The sequence below is a fragment of the Dama dama genome, chromosome X, assembly GCF_033118175.1.
Source record: "Dama dama isolate Ldn47 chromosome X, ASM3311817v1, whole genome shotgun sequence".
In the NCBI taxonomy this organism is placed as follows: domain Eukaryota; kingdom Metazoa; phylum Chordata; class Mammalia; order Artiodactyla; family Cervidae; genus Dama; species Dama dama.
The window spans coordinates 88439387-88446079 of NC_083714.1; the positions used below are offsets into that span (position 1 = coordinate 88439387).

The 6693-nt window shown below is 43.4% G+C and overlaps 1 pseudogene; it reads right to left on the bottom strand.

Annotated features, from left to right (window-relative positions):
- Positions 1 to 2723: 2723 nt before the first annotated feature.
- On the bottom strand, positions 2724 to 4296 carry LOC133052750 (elongation factor 1-alpha 1-like; annotated as a pseudogene).
- Between the last annotated feature and the right edge of the window lie 2397 nt (positions 4297 to 6693).

The window sequence follows — 6693 nt, forward strand, 5'->3', positions numbered from 1 at the left end:
TTATGCACTGGTCTCTGGCTCCCTCAGGCCACAGAGGAAAGTTGCTGGTCACTGGCTTCTGTGGAACAGCTGAGGTGGGAATCACCTTGACATTCCCATTATTCCCTAGAGATGGTGCATTTAGAGGGCCCCATTTATACAGGATAGACATCTGTACAGGACAGCAGCTCAAGGCACATTCCAGACCAGTGGAGTGAAGACTTCTTTCTGGATCCCCCATACCCCAAATGAGATGATTTGGTAAGAGCCCCTTTTCATCCAGGATTTTGTGTCTCATCCCCCAGACCTTCCATCTGAACATCTGAACTCTGCTTTTCTCCTACAGCCTCATCTCTACAGTATGTCTCAAATTTGCCTTCAGTCACCCTCCCCATTCACACACACACACACACACACACACACACACTTTCAATTCTGCCCTGTCTCAAGGCCTTTGCACTTACAGCTCTCCTCTGAAACCACAATTTCCCTGTTTGATCTTCCACTTGTCCTTCTAGTCTTTGATATTCCTACCTCTGTAAGGAACCCTTTCTTGCTCCCAGATCACCCCAGCCCTTGGTCACCCGTCCCCTCTCTGCTGTGCACACAAACATGCCAGGGACTTTTCTCCATCACAGCATTTTGCACAACTGAACTGTCACCTCTGGTAAGTTAATTTGCATGACTGTCCCACCCAGACTCTCACCTCTGGGCAGGAAGTATGCTTTATTGGTTCTGGAACACCCAGGCTACAGTCCGTTGGGTCACAAAGAGTCAGACACGACTTAGCGACTGAGCACACACGCATGTATCTCTGATCTAGGACAATGGTGAGCAGTATCTTTTTATTTCTTCCCGCAGGGAGTCAGTCCAAAGCCTCCCACCCAACAGGAGTTGCATGTTTTCCAAGTCTGGGCTGAGAGAAGTCTTCCTGGAGGTGCCAAAGGCTTTCCTGATATGAATCTGGTCTGGCCAAATATAGGTAGGGCAAGTGGTGTGAGGCCACAAGGGATACAGAGATGAGTGTCAATGCCACCACAGATGACAGATCTCAGGCCCAAGGGGCAAGGTGCTGAGGCTTCCTCTCTCCCTCTTTCATTTCAGGAGAGTTTTTGAAAGGGGACTTCCTGGCTGTGATGCTGCCACTTGCCAACTGATCCAGTGGACAGACAGGGGCATAACTTGGCAAGCAGCACTAGGAATTCTAGTGCCCTGATTTATTTTAACCTACTATATGTGTTCCCTCTTTAGCTCATCCAGCATTTAAGGTGATTGCTTTAAATTTGTCGTCAAGTAAGACTTAAGCATGGATTTTTCATGGTGAGTTACCGGATATTTTTGTTATTCCCTTGAATGGGCCAGGTATCCCTGTATCTTCATATGCTTTGTTATCTTTCAGTGAGAATTTAGGAGGCTGCCTCCTGATCATGGTTCACTCTGCTGGGAAGGTGGCTATGCAAGTGTAAGACAAAATGCCATGGACTTTCCTATCATCCTTAGTGGAATCTTTTTTGAGGAGGTTTACCTTGTTGTTGTAACTCTGTTTTTGGAGTACTTATCGAGATACTTTGGTCTGTATATTGTTGTTTACTTTATATTTCTTTATGGAAGCGATGGGCTAGATTTTCCTAGTCCTGTCCTTTTGTTGACATCGGTCTTTCAGGAACATCTCATTTCAAGAGCCCTATTTAAATCCATTTGCTTTTTCACTGCAAGTAGTTTTGAATAAGAGACGAGCTGTTTCATGAGGTTTATACCGACTTCTTGGAAATGATATAGTGATCTTCTCTGATGGATCAACAAATAGTTCAGAAGTCATCCAAATGTTATTTTCTTTACAAAATGCAAAGCATAGTTCTCAGCAGATGTACACTTCTCACATGTATGGTCCTCTTCCTTGTCTCATTATACTGTCACCTTAAACTCTCTAGCTGAAGCATAACACTCTCTAACCAACCTGGCATGGATCCTAAAGGGCTTTATGAAGGTACCATTTTTTATGTCTAGAGAGCTAAATATTTTCTTTTCTCGATAGCACTTTCCTCTAATATCTTTTTTATTTTTTAGCTCCTAGCATCTTTTATTCTTACGAGACTCTAGATACAATTAATTCTAGCAGGGCAGTGCTCAATTCTGTTTAAGCCTCACGTTTGAGATTAATTACTTAAATATTGTAAATGGAATGCACATTCTCAAAGCCAGGAAACTAAAACTTGACGTAACTGATTTACTCAATATTTACATAACCATAAAAGATTTTATATGCAACATGAGCTTTCGTGTTATAAAATTTGACCTTCTTACAAACTTGCTTTCATATAAAACATAGTAGCTCTTTGCTCATCTATCCTAACCTATGAATTGTCACTCCAACACTTTTTAAGATGTACTTAAACAGATGAGTTCTCCTTATACAAGGTTAAGAAACCTGAAGCTCCAACCCAGAAATATAAAATTCTTTTGTTTCACCAGAGATAGATTATGGGCAAATCTTACCTAAGTAGCACTATAGGCAGTTACAGTGTTGACCAAAAGGAGACTCAAGTTTTTCAACCATTGTTTTTAGTGGGTCTCAAAGCCTGTGACAGATTTTTGGTCAAATTGTTTCTATCGAAAAGTTCTGATTTTAAAAACTAATCACTTAAAACTGCCACACACAAAACGCATGGTCCACAAAACGTTCACCTCTCCTTCTGAAGGTTTTGTGATGTATTGTTATAATCAACCAGTCTTTTACATTAACCTTACATGGCCAATTGAGGCAAACAGTTCTGAGACCATTCTTCCACCACTAAGACTGGGTTGGCAGGTGTTAGTGATAATATTGATCTAGTCTTCTGAGCTTGTCTGGCAGACTTGGTGACCTTGTAAGCTCCAGCTGCCCTCTTGTTCACTGCTTTGATGACATCCACAGCAATCACCTGTCTCATGTCACGAACAGCATAATGGCCCAGAGGAGGATAGTCAGAGCAGCTCTCAACAGGTGGGCTTGCCAGGACCCATGTCAATGATTGGCGGCATCAAGAATTTGGGGTCATCTTCAGAATGACGATCAGTCTTCTCGTTCAGCTCAGCAAAATTGCAAGCAATGTGAGCTGTTTGACAGTCCAGCACAGGTGCATATCCAGCACTGATTTGCGATGGATGGTTCAAGATAACCACCTGAAATGTGAAGCCAACTTCTTCCATCAGTGGGTCATTTTTGTTGTCACCAGCCACATTGCCATGACGAACATCTTGGACAGACACGTTCTTTTTTTTTTTTTTACTTTTTTTAATTATTATTATTATTTTTTTTTCCAGTGGGTTTTGTCATACATTGATATGAATCAGCCATGGATTTACATGTATTCCCAATCCCGATCCCCCCTCCCGACAGACACGTTCTTGACACTGAAGCCCACATTGTCCCCATGAAGGCCTTTACTCAGTGCTTCATGGTGCATTTCAATAGACTTCAGTTGTTACGCTGACTGGAGCAAAGGTGACCTGACCACCAAGCCAGGTTTGAGAACACCAATCTCCATTTGATCCACAGTGACAGTATCAGTGCCACCAATTTTGTAGATGTCCTGGGGGAATCAAACACAAAAGAGTTTGTCAGGTGAGTTGGTGGCAGGATGCAATCCAGAGCTTCAAGCAGTGTGGTTCCCCTGGCATTGCCATCTTTACTGGTGACTTTCCATCCCTTGAATCAAGGCATGTTAGCACTTGGCTCTAGCATCTTGTCACCATTCCAGTCAGAAACTGGCACAAGTGCTACTGTGTCAGAGTTGTAGCCACTTTTCTTAATGTAGGTGCTGACTTCCTCAACAATTTCCTCATTTCTCTTCCGGCTGTAGGGTGGCTCAGTGGAATCTCTTTTGTTAGCTCCAACAGTTAGTTGTTTCACATCCAGAGTGTAAGCCAGAAGGGCATGCTTGTGGATCTGCCCATTCTTGGAGACACCTGCTTCAAATTCACCACCACCAGCAGCAATCATCAGAACAGCACAGTCAGCCTGGGACATGCCTGTAATCATGTTTTTGATGAAGTCTCTGTGTCCTGGGGCATCAGTGATGGTCACATAGCCCTTACTGGTCTTGAATTCCCACAAGGAGATATCAATGGTGATACCACACTCATGTTCAGCTTTCAGTTTGTCCAAGACCCAGGCATACTTGAAGGAGCCCTTTCCCATCTCGGCAGCCTCCTTCTCAAACTTTTCAATGGTTCTCTTGTCGATCCCACCACATTTGTAGATCAAATGGCCAGTAGTGGTAGACTTTCCACGTGCCCGATGACAACAATGTTGATGTGGGTCTTCTCCTTTCTCATTTTTGCTTAGGTTTAGCGGTGGTTTTCACAACACCTGTGTCCTGGTGGCAAAATTGTTGTGAGAAAGCTATCTTTTAATCTTAATGATTTATTTTGTTTATGGCTTCCCTCTCACTCCACTAGGATGTAAGCGCAATGAGGGCAGTGATTTGTGTCTGTCTTGTTTTGTGCTCTACTCAAATGGTTAGAAGCATGCCTAAAACACAGAAGACCTCAAAAGGTATCTGCTGTACTGAGCTGGGCTGATACATGCTGACACCTGAGGCTATCGTCAATTAAAGATTCACCACTGATCCCTTCGCCTGGATGCTCCAAAAGGCCAATGTTCAAGAGTGCCAACTTTGCTGTATTTATTAACTTCATCCCCACAGAAATCCTAAGATGTTGGTAGTTTTGTTATCCATATTTTGGAGATGTAGAAACAGAAGAGTGGAGGAATAAGTAACTAGCCAATCTACACCGCTAGTGAGTGGCAGACCCTGGTATTTCAGCACGGGCACCTCAGCTCTAGCATATGTGCATCGTAACACTACACTGCAGCTTCCCTGGTGGCTCAGTCAGTATAGAGTCTGCCTGCAATGCAGGAGATCTGGGTTTGAACCCTGGGTTGGGAAGATCCCCTGGAGAAGGGAATGACAACCCACTTCAGTATTCTTGCCTGGAGAATCCCATGGGCAGAGGAGCGTGGCAGGCTACAGTCCATGGGGTCACAAAGAGTTAGACACGACTGAGCGACTAAACCTACCTACCAAAACACTACACTGTACTGCCCCTCTGGAAATATACCAATGGCTAATCCTAAAGGAGACCTTCCTTGGTGGCTCAGTGGTAAAGAATCCACCTGCCAATGCAGGAGACAATGGGCAGAGGAGCCTGGCAGGCTACAGTCCATGGAGTCGCAAAACAGCCAGACACAACTTAGGGACTAAAACACAGCAACAATCCTAAAGAAATCTTCAACTGGTCAGTTAGGTTACCTGGATGGAAATATCAGAATCCATGAGTTAACTGCCTTTCAAATGACAAAATACTGAATCCATTTCTGTTAAAAAAAAATTTAAGTGAGAAGAATACTCTTTGTTTTAGGCATCTTGACAACATCAGAAGTCAAGAAAGAAAAAAAACAAAACCAGCTCTTTCCTTGGATAGCCTCAGAGTCTATTGCCAGTCCCCAATTACATCACCTTTCCTCTGACCATAGTGTGTCATGCATACATGTGTGACTTCACCCAACACCACTTCTTGCCGATGGTGACAATGGAGGCCCCATATGTCTCTGTGGACTGAGAGGTCTCATTTGGTTGCTATAGGACCCATATGCCCTTCAGAAAGAACATCTTAAAGAAAAGTGCATCAAACATACATGCAGAAAATACCTTAGATAATTCTTGGCTCGGGCATTGCCTAGCTCTGGATAAATTTGGGTAAACTGCTTCATCATCACTGACCTCAGCTTCCTCATTAGGAGAATGCGAAGTGAAGTGAAGTTGCTCAGTTGTGTCCGACTCTTTGCGACCCCCATGGACTGTAGCCTACCAGGCTCCTCAGTCCATGAAATTTTCCAGGCAAGAGTACTGGAGTGGCTTGCCATTTCCTGCTCCAGGGAGTCTTCCTGACCTAGGGATCGAACTTGGGTCTCCCGTGTTGCAGGCAGAGGCTTTACCATCTGAGCCACCAGGGAAGCCCTAAACCCAGTAGATTGGGTTCTTATGAGGAGTAATTGAGGTCATGCAGGAAAAAAGAGATCACACAGTGCCTGAAACCTTGTAGGTACCTAATATAGAACTGGTGGTTTGAAATAATAATGTCAGAGTAGATGGAATCTATTTCCTCCACTCAATACCATGTAATGTGCTTTACTCTTTCTTTTAAAATTTATGCAATATATAACCAAAGTTTGGGGACCTGCTGCTGACTTAACCTGTAAATAGTTTGGGTGCATACTTACATCTACAGATGAGCCCTGATTTTACAAGAGAGTTGGGGCAGGCTGTCTGGGTCTGGCTGCCTTTTATCTGGGAGAAAACGAAATAATGTTCTACATAGTCATTCTGACTGCCATGTAACTGCCTTGAGAGGAGAGCTGGGACATAAGGAATTCAGAAAGCTGATCAAGTTGTGGATTTATCCAAAACATGTATATCTTGGGCTTCACTTTAGTGCCTGCCAGAGGGACAGGTATAATGTTAGCATACGTTTATTTTGTTTCTTGTGCTTATATTTTCAAGTTCTTGCTTTGCTAACTCTGGTATTTAGTTCAGACAAAAACTATGTGAGAGGTACAAGACAGGACTGGAAGCAATGATATTTCCTGAAGGGTTGCTATGTGCCAGACATTTTACACAGCAATACCTTGGAAAGAAACAGAGATTGCAATAACCAGGAGGTCAATTATAG